The sequence below is a fragment of the Metopolophium dirhodum genome, chromosome 6 (assembly GCF_019925205.1).
Source record: "Metopolophium dirhodum isolate CAU chromosome 6, ASM1992520v1, whole genome shotgun sequence".
In the NCBI taxonomy this organism is placed as follows: Eukaryota; Metazoa; Arthropoda; class Insecta; order Hemiptera; family Aphididae; genus Metopolophium; species Metopolophium dirhodum.
In genome coordinates this window covers 4,399,695-4,425,518 of record NC_083565.1, presented here as the reverse complement: position 1 = coordinate 4,425,518, position 25,824 = coordinate 4,399,695, and positions in this window count along the sequence as shown.

The window sequence follows — 25,824 nt, the reverse complement described above, 5'->3', positions numbered from 1 at the left end:
ATTTCATATTTTTATGTGCAGAGTTCACGGTTACCACTGGTAAGCAGCAGCTATATATAGGTACACGTAGACTAACGCTCGCCGAGTTTTTCATTTATAAATATTTAATATTATTCCTTATTGTTTTTTTTCTTAGTGTCTGCTGTAGTGCTGTGCAGCGAGAGCGTCTGTGAACGAACGTGAAGTGAACACCGCCGTTGTGCGCACGCCTATAATATTATATGTTATATTTTATTATGTAATATATTGTAGCTGGTCCGTTCAACATTATATCAATGTAAAAGCCAGGGATCAATAGTTATATGCATATAAATAAGCGTAACTACGATGATCAAGATCACTAAAAAACCGCCAGAGCCCAACGACTATATAAGTCGCTGTATAATGTCGCTTTCTATACGACCACGAAGTCCCACCTCAGCCGCTGCATAGTCTGCTGAATATTTCTAATGACAATAAAATAAACTCATAACATGATTCTTATCCTTATAGACCGAATTTTATTTGAATGTGGTTCTGTATAATATAGAATAAATGGATAATCTTTCCATTGCTGTGGTGTCCATCGTACTAGAACGAGTACAACGTAGATACTTACGCTTTGTTTCATATCACTCAATAAATGCATAGGTGCTCTGTTTCCCCCATACGTAAACTCGCACTTCCGGCTAAGGTCGAACTGCGCTTGGGTTGAAAAAAAAGTAATGGTCATAAGCACTTAGTTGAAGTAAGAGATTTTAACAAGATTCTTGAAAATTAAAATTAATTTGAACATTTTTAAAACACTAATTTCCCTTTCCGGACGTGTATCAGTGGCCCTAGGAGGTACCTTTTTTATACCAATTCCCTCCTAACTACCCAGAGAAAAATTGTACATCTGCCCTCAATCAAATGTACCAATTGCCCTCACATATTATATACATGATTACAATGCCAACCAGTCAAATAGGAAAGATAAATATGTAAATAAATGAAAATAAAAAAATGTATGTAATAAAAGAACAAATATAATATAATTATAAGCGGAATACAATATAATTTGACAAAAAATAGAAGACAAAATGTAGATATTTGCAATTATGTATTAAATATATGTTCATATATTTTACGATGAGTTTTTACTATTTTTTGAAAAAAATTACATCAGTGGCGCATCTAGAGGGGTGAACCACAAGATATTGACTAATTTCATAGTATTTATTTTTATTTTTTTAAGATTCTCTGATATTGTCATCAAAACTTATTGATATCTTATATATTATGTTAATAATTGTGTTATTAAAATATTAAAATGTATGTACTTATATACTCAGAAGAGGAACAGAAAAATAGTAATTAAATACATTTTTTTGGACCCACCTCCTCTTAAATAAATCCTGGTTGCGCTACTGAATTACATTGTATGCGTTTGTAATTATAAATTTTATATTTAATCTTTTATTATATGCATTTTTTATATGTATATTTATTATATACATATTTACCTCCCCTATTTTACGGGTTGGTATTGTAATCGTGAATATAATATGTGAGGACAACTGGTACATTTTTTAAAAGTTGAAAACAGCTACTGGGGGCAACTTGTCAACAACCCCTTTCCCACTCAAAATGTAATTATTGGCGTAATAATAATTTTTTTATTTACAAAAAAAAGTTTTAAAAATATTATGTAGGTACCTATGTGGAAAGAAACAATTATTTTTTATGGATGGCACGTATTCACATTGCTTAAACTTTTTTTTTATCAAGTGTTGACATTGCATACAGTGCAAAAAAATATTATACTTAATCTTTGTTTTACTTCCAAATAAAAACGTCGCATAAAAAATTATATTACCTTATAATATGCTCAAAAATCAATTACCAGAATAGAGTTTTTTAATTCAGTTTTGTATAATACTTCAAAAAATTATTTCAAATACCTAATAGTAATAATTTGACAAGTCCAAAAAACGCTTTTTAAAAATATTATGCCATATTTATAGCACATGAAAATATATTAACATAATTATATGTATAAAAAAAACCTAATTTTAACCACGCAAATAATGATTAGAATCATTATCAGTCTTAAGCCTGTAAAGTGAGAAGGGAAATTAGCGTTTTCAAAACGTATAAATTAAGTTTATTTTTGTAACATTTTTGTCGAAACACCTTTTTTGACCCGAGTGCAGTTCGACCATTACGTTTTTTTTAACCAAAGTTTTATTTGTCCATTTAATTTCGCTACAAACCGCAATTTGGCGGGTATCGTCCTATATTCCCTACAATTATCTATCCTTATTGACCGCAGAAGAACTGCCAGTCTCACATTCCTTACTAAATTTACACGTGGCTTAATTGATTCACTCACATTGTTATTTCAAATTAATTTCGTAGTTCCGTCACGTCACACTAAATCTACTTTCCAATGCTCCTTTATCATCTCGTTTATACAAAAACCCCCTTTGAACTTTAATTTATTTAATCTCTATTAAGCTACTCACTTTATATAATGTTTCATATTATTATCTTAAACGTGTTAAATGACTTATATATCTCTTTATTGTTGTTGTTCTACATTTTATATTTTTTCAATATATTATATTATGCGTACATGTTAGTACCTATATTGTTTTATTTTTATTTCGGTACAATGGTGTAATGTTGACGAATCAATAAAAAAAAATGGCATAAAAATGATTATAAAAGCAAACGATCGCACATGAAAAAGGGCCATCCGAGATCGCTCATTCCTTTAGACTCCCATAAATTCTCGCTTCCTCCCTTAATTACGTGTTTGATGGCGACCACGCAGGATCGAGTATAGGCATTTAAAAGTTTTGATAATGTCACTTCCAGTTGGACTTTGCCGACGATATTACTATGAGTAATGCAAATCATAATACAATAATTGTATTAATATAATAACTAAGAAGACGTTATGTATACTAGCTGTTTTCAGATCACACAGCGTGCGGTGATGTTTTTTTACGACGTCAACGAGACAACGACTATCCAGCAGTAGTTGTTCCCAGAACGGTCGCATCGCCGGAGATGCGCGATATACGAGTCGTTCCGCGAAAATGGCACAATAATAATTTATATATATTTATATTATACGAGTACACTATTAATATGTTTATATATTATAAATTATATAATAATATTCACATAGAATGCACATAGCACATGTATACTTTCACGGGTCAATGTATTACAGCGACAGAACAGTATAATAATAATATATACTATATAATACTGAGTATATATAAATACATAAAAGTATAAAATGTTGCGCGAGAGCAGACTGCTTTTTTTGGCTCGAGCGTCTTTTTTTCTCCAAACGCGTTTTCAGCGAATTCGCCAAAAACGCCACGATCCCCCGCTTCCCTCTTCGCACCATTCTTGCGGTATATAGATCAGTATAATATAGTATAATAACCTACTTAAGCGTTTTGCATACGGGAAATTAAAAACATTTAGCATTCTGGCAGCATACTATCCGCATACCTATATAGCCAAGTATAAAAATGTACGAACATTGGAAAAGGAAACGAAAAAGGTGACTTTTAATACGCTTATTCGCTTACTACCGAAAGTAGTCTACAAATCTGGCCTCTCCACAAAAATTTTCTATTAGATTATTTACTATATAAATGGTCCCCGCAACATAAATCCCTTATAGTTTATACATAATAGTATAATATATAAATCTTATAGTTTCAATATCATATTTATTATAATATTATAAATTATACTCATATTGTTTATAGTGTATATAAATACGGTATTTAACGTAAGAAATGTATTGGTAGGTATAATATATTTTATAAGTAGCCGAAGAGCTTAAAAGATTTTGTTTAACGGCTGCAGGATACAGGACAGCACTTGGAATTTCAATGTATATAGGTTACGGATCATAAACGAGTATATAATATTAAATTATAATAGTTACGTTTATAACTACGTGGTCTTGATTTATCCCCTTTTACAAAACGAGTCAATTTTATAGATTTGTTATAACTTAAATAATTTAATTCCTAATTAATCCTTCATCCGGATTCCAGACATCACACCTCTACAACTGTCCTGCAACATAGTAATATAAAAATCACGATAACCTATTGCACGCCGTGTCACACATTGACTTTGCTAAATTTTTCAAAAACCTCCTTTTCTCGATTTTCTTAGCCTCGTTAATTTTGCGTTCAGGAAATATGTGTGAGAGATCAAGGAGTGAGTGTAGGGGGCAAATGTAATGTGGTTCACTTGACCTGCTGAACCAGCACAAGAGGTGGATGTTTATGTGTTTCGATTCGGACCTGATAAAAAAAAAAATCGTAAGGTGACGACGGTTTTTGTATGTTGAAGTATGGTCCTCGTATACTATTATTATAGTATCTACATACACGCAGATAGTAAACATCACCGAGCTGAGGAGAGTGGGGGGGGGGGGGGGTACAGGACGATTTTATTGTTTAATAATAATTATAATAATATTATTACCTATACATATATAAATTATATGAAATACCACACGCGGTTTGGTTCGAACCACCGTATTATTCGCGGTGTGCGGCCGCTGGGAGCGCACGGACGCGGTTCGCCGGGCCGTCATCTGCCATTTTGGCGAAAGCTGCGCGCCCATTCGTCCGTCGATCCGCGAAAGCTCAACGGGCGGCGGGCGGGGCGGTCGGCGGTCGTCGGCAGCGCGCCCGAGATCAATACCTGCACCGGCGGCGCCCGCGGGATACGATCGTTTATATTTTTTTGCCCGGCCGCCGCGTGTGTTGTGATGTCGTTACTGTAGCGACCCCGCGTCGAGGGAGCTTTTCCTCATCATCGTTCACTCGCCGCGTCCCACTACATAATATATAATACCCCCCGCAAACCGTCACCCCTGACTCTCAGCCGCACCCCCTCGGCGCAACGGCACGACAAAAGACCCCAACCCTGCTGCAACTTACGGTATATAATATTATCATTATATAATATATCATTATATATTATTATACATCGTGCACGGCGCGTATTCTCTTACCAGCTATATATATTATAAACCACGGGCGAATCATCAGTCATCGATATCTCTGGAAGTATATAATAATAATAATATTATATAATCGTCATTGCTATACTCCATTTCCGTCATATTTCCCACGTTATAGGTACAGTTATATCTGGAATTATACATAGGTATATATAAACGACTTTGGCTGTGAGATGTCAAAAGTCCTATAGGGGTCACACAATAACATCAAATTGTAATGCGGGAAAGGTGCTGGTTTTTTTCGGTTTTTTTTTTAAATTTTTAAATTTTTATAGCTCGTGTAATTTTTGGAATGAGTAGAATAATTTTTACACCCATATATAGTAACGGATGTATAATAGTACCTAATAACTGTTTCATGTGGCCATTCTCTTTCAAAAGTGTAAGACTCTTGTTGACTACTTACTTTAAATGTTAAAAAAATTAAAAAATCATATTTTATATGTGTATAAGTATGTGTATTGAATCATTGAATATTGCAGATATTCCGAGCATACGTTTTAATTTAGCAAAATATGTGAATAATTAATATACTATAATTATTGTCATCATTGAAAATGTTATTCTTTACTAAAATGTACTATTATAATGTCTAACACTATACTTATACAATAAATTATGTAGATTTATAGCATTGGTGGTTAACTGGCGGGGGAATGGTGGTTCACCCTCTTAAGTTTATGTTTATTTTGTTATATTATTAAACTCCTATTGGGTAAAAGTCTTATAGAAATGTTTGAAAAAGTGTACAATATACATATATTATTTTTTTTAATTTATTGTGGATTTCTATCAAAAAAACCATAAAGAATAAGAATGACGATTAGAATTTCTAAGTTGGGTCTTTTAGCACAGATCATAATAATTATTGTTAACAGTAGTCTTGGTTTTCAATGTTTCCGACGATATTGTTATCGTATATATCGCTTAAGAAATTTCTAGAAATTAAATTTTAAAGTAAAATAACTGTTTTAATAAAATGTATATATAATTGCACTTGATGCGTTGAAAAAAGTTAAAATTAATATGATATTAAATAAGATTTGAATATTATAGTAATTTGTTTTGCTATATCATGTTATAGTGTAGGTTACTTAATTATTGTATATCTATTGCACACATTTCAAACAACATAAATACTATAATAATAATAGTATATTATGTATACAGGGTGATTCGTCAAGCATGCTAACTTTTTTTAAACATTTAAATATTATAGTTATTCGAAATCTGACTATTATCATTATAGTCTAAACATTTTAATAACTGAGAAACTACTCGATTGAATTTTGAATAAGCTACATCAAAATTTACAAAAAAAAATATCCACTAAATAATTAACAGTAAAAAGCGGGTTCTCGTTTAAAAAACAGAAGTTTGTATCGTCACAAATAAATAGAACGAAAAAATTCAAACATTTAAGTATAATGACCGTTGGGTATATTTAAAAATTCCAATAATTGGAACTCAAATAAATTCATTATTAAAGGAAAAAATGGGAGTTAGCATGCTTAGTGAATCACCCTGTGTAGCAGAATTTAATTATCCATTGATTATAACTGTTTTATGATTGTATTTACGCATATGTAGGAGATAATCTAAAAAATGTGTCGAGTAAAAATAGTGAAAGTAAAAATGATCTCAGTTCAATAATATTGAACCTTCAAAAATTGGTACGCAATGATGAAGCTATGCTAACCGTGCAATAATAACCACGATAAATTAATTTAATTATACATAGTACTATTTATTGATTATTTAAGTACGATGGAAGATTGTTGTGTTGATTGTTCACTCTAAAAGTGAAAAAATTAAAACGTCACTATATATATCACGTTAAAAGGATCACTCTGTATGTAGAATGTAGATGCGACTAAAAACACGACGTGCACTATGTATATTATAATAATTTTCTACGAGCGAACCCTCTGCGCCAACCAGCCCTGCCGATCGCATCTCGCGGGAATATATTTGACATTTAGGTGGACGGGAAATAATAATAATAGTAATAAAAATAATTACACCGCATATTATGTTACACACGACGTACGAGTAAATATGTATAAAAGTAAATTTAATATTTTTTAGATTTTTATAGAAGACCGCACTTGAATATTTAAATTGAATTATTGATTTTATGCCTATATAAGTAATATATATTTATTATTATAATACAGTATAACGATTTAACTATAACGTTTTTCTAAACTGTGTGCTCGTCGATAGTCAACAGCAATTATAGTTTTAAGCAAGTATGTAGAATTATATAAAGTACAATTTAAAAATACTCATACCTCTTAATTAAAAAAAATCTCTGAAGAACACAGATAATGTTATCGCTTTTAAATTTGATAATAGTTCAGTTAACAATTAATATTAAAACTACTGAACTCATGAAACGTGAATTGTTGAACATATGTTGGTAAATGTTACTTGTTCTTATTAAGTGCAATGACGCGACGCTAATTTAAAAAAGTTCCTTTTTGAACATTTTCTTTTCTAAAAAATGTAAATTACGTGCAATTTTACACTTAATTTTGAAATTTTTTTTTTGACATTTATGTTTGTCAGATTAATCCATCTATCATCAACCAATTATTATTCTCTTGATTTTTAAATCACCATACCTGCTATATAACTTTAGATTCTGAACGGAGCGATGAATGCTCTATTAATTTTACAATGATAGTGTGTTTTTAATTTTAGATTCTGAGCAAAGCGATGAATGTATTGATTCTACAATGATGTGTGTTTTTTTTTTATTTTTTTTTTTTATTTTTTTTTTTATTTTTGTGTCTGTCATCACCTTTTAGGACAGTAAAAGTGCTTGGATTTTCTTCAATAGTAACTTTTCTGATAGGAAAGTGAATATAGTTGGTACTTTGGGGGTCAAAAGTAAAAATTTCCCAGTAGTTTTCACAAGTGACGTGAAAAACAAAAGAAAAATTAAGGAAAAACGGGAATTTTTACGCAAAATCTGTTTTCGAGAAAATCGATTTTGGTTTTTGGTGTAACTCTAAAACAAATGACCGTAGGGACATGACATTTTGACTGAATGTTTATATTAGCATTTTTTATACACCATAAAATTTTGAAAATATTTTGACTCTTTTTGAGCTGTTTACGGCCATTGTCAGTTTTCAATTTTTTTAGTTTTTTTTTCTATAAATATCAATAAAATGTTATCTGTTGAGTAAAAAATCTTGAAAATTTAATAGAAAGCTCCTAGGTTATTGTTTCAAAGGCAGATGAAAAAAATTAAAAATCCTTAGTCACAGTTTTTAATTATAAGCATTTAAAGTTCAAATTTTGACAAAATACGGAAAAATCACGAAAAATAGCAAATTATTTTGATGAGAATTCATAAAAATTTTTCTTTTTAAATCTAAGATTTGAAAATGTAATATAAGATTACTCATAAGTTTGTCTACCTTTATCAAAAAAAAAATGTCTAGAAGAAACTTAAATTAAATTTTTATGAGCGTCTGAAATTTATATTTTTACAACATTTGATATTTACTCGATTTCTCATGTAACAATTTTCTTATTTTATTGTAATTAAAAAACAAATGACTGTAGATACTTGAAAATTTCACTGAATGTTTATATTAGCATTTTCTATACACCATAAAATGTTGAAAATATTTTGACTCTTTTTGAGCTGTTTACGGACATTGTCAGTTTTCAATTTTTTTAGTTTTTTTTTCTATAAATATCAATAAATTTTTATTTGTTGGGTAAAAAAGCGTGAAAATTTAATATAAGGCTCCTGATATATCGTTCTAATAGCAGTTGAAAAATATTAAAAATACATAGGCACAATTTTTTTTTATAAGCATTTAAAGTTCAAATTTTGACAACATTTATCAAATTTATAATTTATTTATTATTTTGTAGTTAAAAATTTATAAATTTTTAACTTTTATGGCTAAGGATTGAAAATTTAAAACAAGGCTCCACGTAAATAGGTTATATATAAATTACTTTATTCACAATAATATCATCAAATATACTTGGTAAAATCACTAAAATCATAGGCTGACTGACCGTTTTCGCTCAGAATCGTTTTTCTTATACAATGATATTATATCATTGAATTCAAATTTAACACCATCCATTAAAGTGACCCACTTGTAACCTACTGTACAGCAGAGCGACATCCACTTATCCACCTTTTTTTTATTTGTGTCTGTGTACACGATAAGTAGTCGAAATAATGCTTCGATTTTCAACTTCAATATCTTGTTCGATGGGAAAAAGAATCTAGTCGGTGCATTGGGAGGTCAAAATTACCAGTAGTTTTTAAAAGAGCCGGGAAATACTAAAACAAATTAGGCAAAAATTTTACTAGATTTTGGTTTTTGGCGTAACTCTAAAACAAATTACCGTAGATACATGAAATTTTCACTGAACATTTATATTAGCATTTTCTATACACCATAAAATATTCAAAATAATTTGACTCTTTTGGATCTGTTTACGGACATTGTCAGTTTTCAATTTTTTTAGTTTTTTTTTTCTATAAATATCAATAAAATTTTATTTGTCGGGTAAAAAAGCGTGAGAATTTAATATAAGGCTCCTGATATATCGTTCTAATAGCAGTTGAAAAATATTAAAAATACATAGGCACAATTTTTTTTTATAAGCATTTAAAGTTCAAATTTATAAATTTTTAACTTTTATGGCTAAGGATTGAAAATTTAAAACAAGGCTCCACGTAAATAGGTTATATATAAATTACTTTATTCCCAATAATATCATCAAATATACTTAATAATATCATAGGCTGACTGTCCGTCTTCGCTTAGTATCGTTTTTCTTATCATAGGATATTATATCATTATGAATTCAAATTTAACACAATCTATTACAGTGACCCACTTGTAACTTACTGTACAGCATAGCGACACCCACTTGCCCATCTTTTTAATATTTAATATCTAGTTTGAAGCGGAATACTATTCTGAAAATTCTGATGTACAACATATACCTACGGATTATATTGGCAATATTATAATAGTTTCTTATTTTAATAAGTGCCTATTTAACGTTTTTTTAATGTGCCTGTGCTCTGCAAATTTTTAATCGGCGCTGCTCTTAAGCACCATTAATTATATTTATATAGACGATTGGCGCCCATGACCCATAGACAGGTATATAATATTATGTGCGATTAAAATAAATGCACGGTTTAATTGGGTGATTTATAAACGTAGTATAGGTATAAAATAAAATGTAAAATGTCCCGAACGATTTAAAAATGCCTGATGATTATTTTTTGGCAAATAATTATTAACGACAGTCGTTATGGTTAATGTGCGACTGGCAAAACTACACTGCACGCAGCTGCACCAGTACTGTATCATTATAATATTGCAGAGAAGCACCTTAAAAACGCGACTGATGGTTAGTCGAAGGAGAAGAAGGCGTATGGTATATGCACACGCCGCAGTACTTGTCGTAAAACAACAAACCCTATTTTACAGGTGTAATTAAAACATATATAATAAAAAATAACCAACATTGTATAACATAGGAAATACTATAATGCCTTGTGCGTGTCTTATTATTTATTATCATACTTATTATTTGTTAAAAAATTATTGATTTAAGGCGCGGAAATAACAAATGATTATGAGATCGTTTCACTCGGAATGTCGTCAATGTGGTTATAAAACATTATTACTTATTAGGTATATACCGTCGCGTACCGCTGTTATTATAATATTATATTATTGTACCATTGTTGTTGTACAACGACATTTTGCTCCGACATAAAAAAAAATGGAACGAAAGAGTTTCATGAAAAATATTTCTACAGCACGTGATCGATTTATTTCACATTTTTTAGTAGGTAGGTACATCGCGTTGATTCGTAAATGCGTTTAGTGGTAAAATCACGCAAAAATAGGGTAGCCTGTACTGTGCACTGTTCGAAGTCTCATTACTTTAGAATTGTCTACAAAATTTAGATACACATTACTATTTTATTTCAGTTGTATCGTTCAGAAAAAATAATATTATTTTATAGTAATTTTATTTAAGCAGGCGTTAGTTGCAGGACTTTTTAATCATTAGTAAAGGACACCCTTACGTGGATTTCAATGGGCTTTAGCTTCAAATTTGTCATGATTTTAAAAAGTATATTATTATCATATAATAAGTATAATATTTAATAAGTAATAACTTTCCTAATATTATGATATAAAATCAAATGTGTCGCCTTTCCAAAGATAAAATGTAGTCCCGCTCATCATCGCAGTTTTCTAGATTCACGCCTAGACACGTGAGACTTTACTATTTCTGATAATGGTTGCAATTAGCTTAAATAGTTTTCCTCGGAAGTTTTCCTCCGGCCGTTTAAGTATAAGAGTTTTACATTTTTTGAAATATTTTTAAACGGTCTATAAAATTAAAATAATACATTTTCAATAACAGTAGTAGCTGATTTTTTTTAGTTTTAGTGGTGGCGTGGTACAAGTGACTCACATAACCACCGGATAAATTAATATTTACATGTATTGTACCTACTGACCTTGGCGCAAGTCACTATAGTAATATAGTTGACCTTGACATAATATATAGGGATCAGAGTTATTAAAGGTATACCATCTGCATCAGGGTTGGTGCATTAATATTTTTATAGTTTATAGACGTGTAACGTTCAACCATAAAAGTAACAAGAACAAAACTAGTAGTTAGGTTAGGTACCTACCTGACATAAGACTCTACTGCGCCTATGGTAAATGTATTTCGATCAATTCAATTATTATTCAAACCTGATTTTTGGATTTTCAAGTGTACTGGGTATGAACTTAAACCATGTATTTCTTGTAAAGATATAAACTGTATTTTTCAAATGAAAACCCCCTTTTCCACTGTAAATTATTTAACAGATAATTGTTTTGATGATGTTGACGCCAAATATCAAAGTCAAAATTCGAACCAGTAGTATTTGAGTTATTTAACTTTGTGATACTAAGGATAATAGGTCCATGATAATGGACTTAGAAGATATAGGGCTATGGTGATTTGAACATTTTGGATATTATAATATTGATATTCAAATTACATCTGTTTTATATTTTTATTAAACCATTTTTAAGGACTATAATATTATTATCCTTAGCAAAAACATTTTAAAAATTGAGAAACTTCTCGTTTAAATTTTTAATTAGCTAGGTACATAAATATTTTTTAAAAAAATATCCACTAAATAATTTACAGTAAAAAGGTTCATTTCAAAAACAGAAGTTTTTGTCACCAAAAGTACACCTTAAGTAGTAAAAAAAATCTCAAGAATTTTAAATTTGAATATAATGGTTTTTGTATAGGTAGGTACTTAAAAAAATTCTAAAGAATTTGAATAAATTCATTATCTTACAGTATCATTATTCACTCAGAATCTAGAATTTTACAATATACTACAGATTAAAGTACTTACGTCTTATGATCGTCATGACTGAAATAATTTATGCCGTCTTAGCCGAGTGCATATACGATTATTATCAACCAACCAAAGAATATTTTTAAATAAAATTAATACATTTTTTTTAACGAAAATTCACCGTAATATTGTAGCTCGGGATTTTCATTTCAACCTTGATTTCTTCTAGTTTTTAGTAAACGCGTCAACTGCACAGTTTATAGGTACACGAATAAAGCCAAACTTACCTACGTGCGGTTATGTACAACTGTACCTACATAAAAATCCTTGAGGCCACGTGGACGCTGTAAGGTGTTGTAAATTACACGCCAACCTATGATTCGCCTATTTTTTTATTAGCATGCATACACAAACCGATCATGTATGGACTGGCCATATAAAACTATGGATACAGACATACAGTTATGAATTGATAATTATAATAGTATATAATGAGGATAATGAGGATAATACCACAATTATTCTATTTTAATTTATAAACATACGGTCATATTGTAACGATACAATTAGTTTTTAAATAAACACATTGCGCGGCAGTCGATCGCAGGTTTGTTTTAAGACAATTACATCGTTTTACATGCACACAGCATCGTGAGAACGTACTTATAATTAATACAGGTTGTAGCTTGTAACAGAAAGAGTTAACAGGTGTAATTAACCATGTTATGTAATACATTTTATTCTTAAATATTTGTTTTCAAAAAATATTTTAAATTTAGATACCTATAATAATATGATAATTTTTAATTATATATATTTTAAAAATGTATAAGAACTAAAGTATTATTATACAGTTATGGTTAATTTCATTTGTTAGTTATTTCTGTTACACCCTGTATATGTACAAATAATATTGTAGTCGGATCGAGTATTATACCTAGGTGCATACTACACACATATCAAGGTAGTCACGAGTTATAATAAGAAAATTCAATGAGAATAACGCGTCCAAGAGCATCCTCGTCGTCGTTGAAATTAGTGTAACACATACATTTATACAATTTATTATACTGTTATAGCTGTCGATAATTGCGCCACGAATCGAAACTTATATCAACACTAGAAATAACTATTACACCAAACTCGACTTGGGACGTGGGTCACAGCGAGTACCCCAAGTAAACTTTCATACATTTCAACATACGTCTATTTTTAGTACGTCATGCCATACATAGGTTGGATTCGCATTTTAGCCAACAGGCTGACAACCTCCTCTTCTTACTTGGATATTATATAAAACAATTTCAAAAATACCTTTTCCTTTATTAGTTTATAGAATTATTCAAACCCAGACATACCTATTTATTAGGACTCAAGTATTTCTGAACATCCAAACATTGTCAAAATAAAAAACGATTTATCACAATAAAGCCAAAGGAAGAGTAATTATTTTGTTAACTCTGCTAAAGAATTGTACTATTTCATATGTTATGAAATGTCTGTTGGTCTGTGATAATACTTTAGAGGTATGTGGTGGTGAGGGGACTTAGCCCCCCACGGTAACATGAGGTGTATACTAATGTGCTGAGAAACGCAAATTTTTTGTATGTCATCAGAGTTCTCTTACTTATTTTTTTTTTCCAGTCAAGTCAAGCACTGCTATTTTACGCTAGATGGTATGTGGTGAGTATTTGGATATATAAATCAGACGTATAATATTACTAACTAAATAACAATAATAACATCATGAATGGCTAATTTTGTTAATATGTTTTTTCAAAATATGTATTTATTTAAATAGGTGTACTATTAAAAAAACGATATTGATATATTGTAGTAATATTATCTTGTTCTATTTGCGGTTGCCAAAAAGTCTACAGAGCTTGTGTCGAGGTAAGTAGTGAAGGAGAATAATATATATTATAATATACTAAATAAGTTAAAATAATCAATTATCATAAAATATTTGTGAATCCCCTTATATAATATGATTATTAATATATTAACAATAATGTCCTCCTGTTAATTATTTTAAATACCCAACGAAGGTGGTTTTTTTAAAGTTTTTTTTTTCGGACGATAACAAAACTCGTAAATTTTATCAGTATGTAATAGTAGTATAATATATAATACATACATTATTGTCCTGCAATATATTATTGGTTATATTTTACCCCAAAGAATAAATATAGATAAAAACGGTGGGGATAAATAATTCTCGTATAAAGTTTTTTCTCAGAAAAACTTTAATCGAAAACAGAATAGTATTGTATGTTAATAGCAAGAAAAAAACGTGTACAGCTAAGGCGCGGTAAGTTGTTGTAGAATCGAAGTATTATTATCATTAAATTATTAATTAGCATTTATTAATCAACACACCAAGTGAGCAATATCTATATAGAGCTGGATAATAGTCGGGTCGGGTTTTTAGACAGCGTAAGGCCGGATGTTTAGACCTCTATCGTATCCGTATGCGTAATAGCTGTTGACTTCTCATAGTTCTTATATTTATTATATATATACACACATACAGTTGTCTCCAGTGGTCATTGGCACAATATGTGTACTGAATATATGTCTGCACAAAACAGACAATTTCCTTCGATCGCTTTCTATACGGTAAAAAATGTTGTTGTCTTTGCCTGTTATTTTATAATACTATAATCGTTGTAAATACAACGATTACATTTTCAACGTCATTAATTATATTAGGCTGGCAATAAGATAAATACACTATAATATATTCTATTCTACAAAAACACGTTTTTCAATGTTTTGACGAAATTTCAAATGCATTTTTCTGACTTAATATTATTGTGTTTTTATAAAACATGGCTGCTGTTGAAATTACAATCGTTGATGTTGTTTTCGAGCGATTAATAAAGCGTTAACGCACTCATTTACACCTAACAATAAGATGTAAAATTCCGATCTCTGTTTACATGTATATGGCATAATATTTCAGCATTAACGCATTAATATTCCTATTAAGGTAGTAGGTACCCACACTATGCGATTAAATACAACATTTTTATATTCTATATGATATTTTATGTAGAAAATACAACGATTGCAATTCGATATAACTATATAGCTAGGTAATATAATAGTATGTTGCGTAGACTTCAGGTACATCGGTAAACGCGAAAATAAAATAATGTTTCCAGATGACAGCTATTCTAATATTATAATATGAGTAACAAAGTATCTAGATAGTATGTATAAGATCGTTGCACGTGTAGTTATATTTTTTTGAGTCCTTTTACCACATACTAAGCGTATATAATATTAGGTACAGTTGTGCAAGGGATTCGCAGGGGATTTTCACCAACTTAAAATTGAGTAGTACCAGTATCATCTCGATGTACCGTTCGATCAGTAATATATAATACCAGACACGTATATAGGTAAATAATAATACTGTGGACAGTGAAAAATATTATTATTTGTAGAACACTGCGCGTATAGCGACAAAACCGTATCAGTTGCGATCACGCGTCTTCGCGGTGTCCACGAAAAAACAACGCTCAAATACCAAATTGTTTTTTACTGTTTCTTCTTCGCTGCAGCACAAATCTTCCGATCATGTACTATACATTGCAATACAGCGCGGCACTACAGTGTAATATTATATACATACACATCGCGTAATATTGTGTTGAATGTCATTTTGGGAATCGCAGCCGCGGAACCGCGATCGTACGGCGAATAATAAATGAAAAAAATTCCTCTAGTCGGAGAAAAAAATCCAAATGACGTATACGCATATATAATGACTACGGTGGCGGACTTACAGCAGCAGCGCAAACCGCGGTGGTGAAACCCGCGACGTGTGACACGATGTAGGTACACAGTATTTTAAAGCCGCTGCAATTATCGCCCCGGTGGGTTATATTATTATATGAGTTTATACTTAACCATACCATATAGGTATTACAACGCTATATACTTTTAACGGTCCGATTCTGTGCACGAACGCACCTCCGGTCAGTAGACACACACACCTGTTTTTAAGTATTAATATATATACTCAGAGTGTCGCGTCTGTATGCGTGTGTGATGCGATCATGTTAATTCCATGTGTATATAATATGATATAGTCGAGATATAGTGCATTATATGATCTACATAACAATATATATATATATATACGTAGTAGGTACGTGTTATTATATTATATACACTCAAACGATGGTCACGTCTTGCGGTTATCGCGGCGGCCAGTTCCGGTCAGTTGCAGCAGGACGGGGCCCGTTGACGACTACGACTACGACGAGAACAAATAATAATATCATTGTATTGTATTTGTCCTGAAAAACGTTATTGTCTTAGCTTCTGCTGTTGCTACCGCCGCCGCCGCTGCTGCTGCTGCTGCTAACGATCTTTACCGGCGCGCGCGGCCACACCACACCGGAAGTCATAAGTATATATTATTATTATTATCTGTGCACGTTGCACGTATATATATATAAACTGTAGCATGCCTGTCTTGTACATATATATGCGGACGTGGATGAAACCGACGGCCGACGCAAGAAGACTCGGTTATCGAGCTGACGACGTTATTTCGTGCGGAGATCGTCCGCGGAGATATTATTATCAAACATATCATTATAAACGCGAGAGGGAAACAGCAGTGGTCTGTGTCGGTGTCCGTTGATCTCAGGTACCTACTCAGGTATTGAGATTTGAGGTGTATAAGCTGTTATACGTTTATTCTTCTATTTATTTATATTAATAAAAAGGGAATGTTTGTGATTTTTGAGATGTGTGTGTAGGTGTGTGTGTGTGTGTGTGTGTGTGTGTGTGTGTGTGTGTGTGCGTGCGTGCGTGTGCGTGTGTGCGTGTATGCGATCCACAGCCAAGTGTGCCGCACTCATGGTTCTGGAATTTGGTAGGCATTTATACCTATCTAGTTGGAATACCCGAGAATGAGCACCTCGAAGCCAAATTTTATAGTTTAATAATATTATAATAATTATAGTTTAATTTTGAGCAATATATTTATTTTCGTATATACATTAATTCCGGTACCTACGTCAACATATTATGCTCGAATAGTCGAGTATACATTTTTCAAATACCTATAAAGAAATTTTTTTCAACTACCTATGGATAATAGTATAAAATCAACAATACTCGAGTTTATCGCATTAAGCGATTCCGAAGTTACATATTATAAGTATATAACATAATATATGTATTTGAATTTGATAAATTTTATGAACCATGAATATTTTTAACCATTTTTAGTTCTATATCGAATTACGGCAACATAAATTGGTCGATAAAATAAAATGTGCATATTATATTGTTTTACCATCATGATCCATATTACATGATACGATCATGACAAATATTGATATAGATCACAAATGAATATCGTTGTATAAATTACGCACTATACAATAGGTAGTTAACTAACATTATGAGTAAACACAAAAAAGTTAAGACAAAGATTCTAGATCCAAATTAGTGCAGTAGATAACTCATTTAACGGCTATTGAGGAATTTCCAACTTAATTGTTTGTTTGAGATCTATGTACACAAGGCGATGACCGATTTCCGTAGTAATTTAACGAGATACATGCTGTGACAAAATATTTGCGTTTACCAGAAAACTTTTTTTCCCATTATGAATAAAAAGTATATTCTTATTATTTTTTACTTCAATCATTAATGAACACTATTCACTACGTTGTTATATGTATTAGTATTATGTCATTGAAATTCGTTGTATAATATACATATACTATATACTATATAGCGTGTTTAGACCGTTTTCAAAACAACAATTAATATAAGCCAATAACACACAATACAAAGAAACCTGTGAAAAGCTGACACTATAGTGGAGAAGAAATAAATGTCGGATATTGGGAAAAAATTAATACAAAAATTATTTTATGAGCGACTTTTCATAGTTTGTTGATATTGAATGTGTCCACACATAAAATGACGATTTTTGTTATTTTGTTGTACTGAATTCAAAAATTATTAATCGCATATGAACAGAATTTGTCAAAATCATAGAAATTAAGAACTATTTTGTTATTAAAAATTTGTGAAATCTTAAATTTTTATAGCTGAGGCTTGAAAATGTATTAAAGGTTTCTCGTAAGTCGTTCTTACAATAACATAAAAATAATAAACCACATATTTTGTTATAGACAATTTAGACAAAATTGGATATTGAAACGGAAAATAACAATATTAGTTATTTTGTAGCCATTAATTCATAGGGGCTTGAACATTTTTGATACTATCGTACATTATTACTATACGAAGTTTGTAAGATAAGATATTTACCTATATCGCAAACCTATTCATACTGTTCACGGGATGTCGGCGTATGCATTGTTAATACAACTATTTAAGCTAGAAATATTATATTAATATGAAATAATAATATAATACTTTATTTTTAGTCTATGTAATTTATTTTTGGCAAAAATTAGTTCAACCTACCATAATACTAACAGAAAAATAAATTACTCATAGCAATATAAAATAAAATATCCTTAGAGAAATATCTATCAATTATATATTATGCTGACAGACCGTTCTCCTCTCAGAATCGTTTTTCGTATGCTGCTATGAAATCATTTACCTTCGAAATCAAATTTAACACATCCATAACAGTGACCTACTCAATGACGACGTAACTCGACACCTATACTAAACAGTAAGCCGAGTTCCCCAATTTTTTTCAATTACATTTTTCTATTTTTTTATATGATATTATTATTACAATATCGAATAACGGTAGGTATATTATCATTGCCAACTATATTATATTTCCGGTAAATGAATTTCATATCTTTTATTATGTTGCCATTGACGAATAATTCAATAAAATACGCTTATTGTTTTTTTTTCTTCTCGCATTATTAAAACGTAATCATTTTCGAAATTTAATTTATGATGAATGCAATGAAGACTATTTTCATTTGTATTGTCTTGTCGATATGCATATTATTCATAAAACGAGTGGAGATTTTTTTACGATAAATAAAAAAAGCTTAGTAATAAGAAAAACACAATAATATGATTAACTCGAACAATATTATTTTGTTGGCTTGACGGCATATTATGATGAAATGTTCGCTATGATATACGAATCACTTACCCATTGATTGCCGTGTGTATAAAAACTATACGTGTAAAAATAAAATGTTCGGCATCCGGTACATATATACATATTTATGAACATAGCTGATCCTGTGCAGTGTTACAAATTAAATACCTAATGCCATTTGCCAATGGATTTACCCTGTTTTAAAGTCCGTTGAATGAAAACCCCACATTATTTAACACAGCAATTTGTATGGTTTTCACCAAACATAATTAAAGGTCGAAAATTATATCCAATTATAGAAACTATTTTATTTTATGTAACCAAAGGCGACAACCCTGTGAAAACAAAAAGTATTCGTGTACTGTGTTATTTGTATAGAATTTATACTCTAAATTGTCATAGTAAAAACCAACCGTGGTGAAGTGTATTTTATGTATTACAGACTCCACCACATGGATTTCGGTATAAACGATTAGAATATTAATTAACGCTATAGGCTCGGTTTGATAGTTTTCCTGAAAATAAAGACAATATATGCATATTATGAGTTATTCGTCTCCGCTGATGATCTCCTAAGGCTATAAGATCATTTCGGGTTTTGTACGAATGTATAGACGTCACGCATTATGTGTACACCGTCATAATTTATAATAATAGGTATAATTATGTACCTATATAATATTATATTATAAGGAATCAGGAGCATCCCATATCCATTTGTAGGGGGGGGGGGGGTGGTGAAATTATAAGTTTTACTTTCGTACTTTATATGTGTATTGTCTCCTTCTTATTAACGCATAACAAAGCAAATTGTACGTTCGGAATAATCCATTTTATTCTGTTATTTTGAATAGGTAGGTACCATATAGTGAATTGACCCTATTACAAAATTTAAAAGTAAGATTATTATTTAGAGCCCCCTGTAGAATTTGTTTGGTATTTTAATTTTTAAACTAATAATAATGAGTATGAATTTGAAATAAAAAAAATACAATCTTTCAATGGTTATAACTTATTTTAAAATTAAACGAAATCAAATGAAACCTACCCATAAATAACCAACGTAAATTACTCTCTTTTAATTAGATAATAAGTCTAATATAGATCTATAGTCTATAGTCTATAATATTAAAATCAATAAAATACACTATTTGAATTATACTGAATGTACATTCTGCCATTTTGGTATGTTATGCATTAGTTAGACAGTGTTTCCTGTGATGTTGGTACAACGTCCTCTAAGCTATTATGGCTTAACAATGTTTTAACCACATAATATTATTAATTATTAAGAAAACAAAATGCTATATATATATGTATTAAAAGATAACTATTTAACATATTATTAGTACCTAAGTATGATAATACACTAATACCTATGCGTATGCATTAACAATTAATTTAACATTTTATTAATATTAATGTATAGGTACAGAAAAAACTCAGTTACAGACAAATTAACTACCTATACAAAACTAACAAAATGTTTAAAAATCTACAAGATATGGGTGGAGGGTAGTGTTCACCCTTCACCCCCTTGATATCCCATGATACCCCTTCATTTCATCCTTAGGCCGATGTCAAACTAGCGGAATATCCGCAGCGGACGTACTAATATCGGTAATAATATGTAATGTGTGTAAAGTGTATGTGTTTCGACAAAAGTTTATCTCTGCATAATATACCATTATTTTGTATTCGTTTATATGAGTTTATACCTAAAGTACAACTCCGCGACAAATTACTACTCGACAAATACGTCCCTAACCTAACCTGCATGAAGTATGATTGATGTATCAACATCAAATAACCTTAGGTTAAGGGTCTTTGCCGCAAACTTCAGTGACACACTGACACGACTTTATGAATAATTCGTCAGTTATATGTTGTTTACGAGTAAATAAAGATTGCGTCAGCGAATATACCATTCATCCGTACCGTGAATCGAACGCATTTCATGCAAACCTACCTGCAAAAAAGAAAATCGTAAATTATTATATATAATATCGTTGTAGCACATACAATACTGCACATAATTACATTTTTCGGATACGAATATATTATATGGCAGTCTGCACCGCACACAATATTATTATATATTATATATTATTATATATTATTGTGCATTTTCAATAGCCGTTTACAATCTGCGACAAAGATCGCACACTGCAATTAAGGCTATGTAAAACACTAATCGAATGCCATTAAGTTGGTTTCGACACCGAACTTCTTTTCCACACACTCTGTACACCACGTATGTTATTAAAATATTATTTAATAGTAAATAGTTACACATTATATTGAATTCCGATTCGAGGTGGCCCTCACCTATATAGTTGTGCGGCGCCTTTATAATAGGGATTGTTCTTTCATCACATAGACAATGTTATAATATAATATATATAGGTAAGTACGCGTCAATATGGCCCGCAGTAAAAACGTGCTTACTTAATTAATAATGACATTCCAACACGTTGCGCACTCGTAATTACTCATTATTGTATTATTTGTTACGATTTACAGCAGAAATATATTGAATAAATTCGAAATTGATATTTCGCGAAAATATGCTTTTGACCGAAATTTCTGGTCAACCACGTGTAGAGCACCGAATAAATAATATACTAACTGGCGATTTATTGGTCATTTTATAGGGTGCCTATTATAATTTACAATATGGTATACATATATATAGTTGAATATAATATTTGGGGTGCTGGGTCCGGAAATTTTGCTGTGTATATTATAATAATATAAACACGGTAGGCGCTCATCGATTTCGCGACGTTACGCATACCGGACAGAAACATTTTGCAATTCTTAGCAGATTTGGAATTTTATGAAAAAAAAAAATTAACGAGAAATTGCCCAACAGGACGCGGACTATAATAATAATAATAATTTTCATAATGTGGCGGCGGTGGCGACGACATTCGACACCGACCTGCGAGGATGGACAATGACCCGGCGGCGTTCAGCCGCTCATTAATACAAATTATTTTTCGCACCATCATCATCGGCTGCACAATATAATATATATATTATATATACTCATTATATTATATATCATAATAACAATACGCGTGCTTAATAATACTATATGAATATGACATTATGTATAAGAATCATCTCGACACGTGCTATTTCGTATATTATATTATACGCGCGAATGTTGTTTTTATCCGGTGAATCGTTTTTTTTTTTCAAATAAAACAAAAAATATAAATCCACGCCTCGGACTCTGTTATATATATATTATATAATATAATATTATTGTAGGAATTATTATTATTATTATTACTATAAGTCTATACGTCGTTCATCGAAAATCCGCTGATATTCCGGACGGCGCGGAAACTCGCCGGGGGGACAATGACCGTCTGACATCGACATCTTTGGTTTCAGCGACGATTGCGAATCGAATCAAACGCACACATGAATGCATTATAAAAGCGTTTCCTGCGACAAGCCAAAACCGTCGTCTACACCTACCTATATATTATGTAGGTACATACAATTTGATTACATAGATTTCGACGCCAAGTACACACACACACACACACACACACACACACACACGATACATATATTTACATTTTAAAATCTCCCTGTTTAAATATACATATGTACGTGTCAGGCATACGCAGTTTGCTTATTTATTTATATATATATATATATATTATATATATTATATTGTTGGTACCCGCGGTATAAGTTAGGTATATATTAATACAGTGGTCAACATGTGGTCATTTGGACCGAAATGCACCCGAGGTGCGAGCTATAATATACCAATTACCAGTCAATCTAATATATGAAAGTCTCTAGCGGTATCATAGTTTTGGCTGTACAGTGTACCTACGTTGATTAATCAATCAGGACATGTTATTTTATACATACAGATTATCTATGGTAAAATATGATTAAATGTATTTATATTTATCAATATACAATTAAAACTTATTAATATACAAGTAGGTGCCTATCAAAAATAGTATGAACAACGCACTTGGTATTGTTTGAATAAGATAAAGAGCTGACTTAATTACTTCTTAGTTGTTTTGGCTGATTAATATCTAAGAGTTTTCTCTAAACATGATGTTGATGTATTTATGAATACATAATTATAAGATTTATTTGTATTAAGATTTGTACACATAAACCTTAAAATGAATTAAATTTCATTTATAAATCCAGATAAATGTATTTTTTATAGATGGAATTAATCTATTTTTTTTTCTTCATGTACGTTTATGAATTTAGCTGTTATTATGTGCAGTATTAAAATCACGCATAAAATTTAGCGATGAGGTCGTTTACAACTGTTATCCGCTCCGAAGATCATTGACGTCACTAAGCCTAACAATAAAACAATACGCAGCTTGTAAATCTGACCTTTTTTGGTTCGCACACAAATTTATGCACTCGTCTCAATATGGCGGAGTTGCATAAAAAAACTATAAACTTATGTAAAAAAGCTTAATTTAATTATAAATTATAATGCAATATGAATTACGATGAATGTTTATGAATTATGATAATATTACATATTAAACGTAGTGCATACTGTTTATGCGTTCTACATGTGTTGATTGACATTTTTCGAGGGTTGGACCATATAGCACAGCAAGAATCTTATATAAATGGGGTGCACGACTGGGTGAGAACCATATAATATTGTAACTATACGTATGAGTCATTGTTTTTTTGAAACCAGCTAATATAAAAAATTTAAAAATTGTATCTTTTCATAACCTAATTCATAATGTATTGTATGTATAAACATAATAATGTATACAAATATTGGAAATCAAACAAATCTGGAAAAACTTATTTTGAGAAAATAGTTTTTTTTTCTGTTATAGTTATTGTTGTAAACTGTGAATATGTTCAAAACATTTTTACTTGTGGTTTTTGAAATAGATATTTTAATATTATATAATATAATATCCTATGATCTAGTATATTAATCATTTCGCGAACTTACCAGGTTAGACTATACGACAGGGTAGGATCGACGACATCACCTAGCTCATTAAAAATCTTTGAAAATAGAAAAAATGTACTAAAACTGTATTGTATCCAGACGTGCTGTGCACCTATGCATCATTTTAACAATTTAGATTCAATAATAGCAGAGTACCATTACTTCCGCAGTGTGGCTTCAATAAACCCTACATATTATGCCCATGGTTATACAATCGTAATATATAAATTTTTTTTATTATTATTATTATTGTTATGCAAACTGTCTGATACATATGTGACCATTGGACGTAACATTAATTGCAGATATAGTTCATAAATTACTTTATTAATGATAGTAACAAACTGGAATTTTTAAAGAATAGCAAATAATGAAAAACAATAAATTTAAATAATAAGTATTAGATAACATAAATAATAAATAATAATAGTAAATAATAGTAGTCAATAGTTATAGGTCTTGATGTAATATTGCTAAGCATAAACTTATTACAATTTATTGATAAGATGAGTTTCTAATAGGAACTGGATGAGCTTGGCGATATTGTTGGGTTATAACTTATAAATATATTATTTTTAGGCTTAGGGACTTCTTGTCTTCTTGTATATTCATGCTTTTTTGATAGTTCAATAAATAACAGGGTCAAATAAAAACCATACATGTGACATAAAGAATTTAAAGCCAAAATCTTATTTTGCGTATTTAAGATTTTTGTTTGTTAGAGCATACTTACGCATTATCTCAATTTAAGTAATTTTCATAGAGCTTTTTTTTAATATTCTATGAAAAAAATAGATAAAAAAAATTAATTAAATCGTCTTTATTTTGACAACATTGTGTGCTTATAATAACCTCTACTGGTGATCCTTGCCACCGTTGACGAAAAATCAACAGTACAAATAGATAAAACATTACAATGTTTCAAAACTTCAGTCAAAAATATTTTGTTTTAACTTTTGGCGTGAAAACCTGTGCGTATAATATTTTAATGTATAACTGCAAGCATGTATTATAATCTGTGTATTTTTTTTAGAGCTTTTTAAGTCTCTAAGCCTATAATAATATTACACCTAATGGTTACTCTCGTGATAACGTGAAGTGTACCTATATATATATATATATATATATATATATATGGGATCAAAAATCAGAGACGGAAAGAAAAATACAACGAGAAAAAAAACTATAAATGCTCGTCACACGCGGTCGATTCGGTATTCCGACGGCGGGCGGCGGACTATGTGCACGATAATAATAATATTATATTCCTATATTATTATATGGTCGTTGTCGTCGTTGTCGTTAACGGCACTTTCTTCTCTGCGGCCGGCCGGACA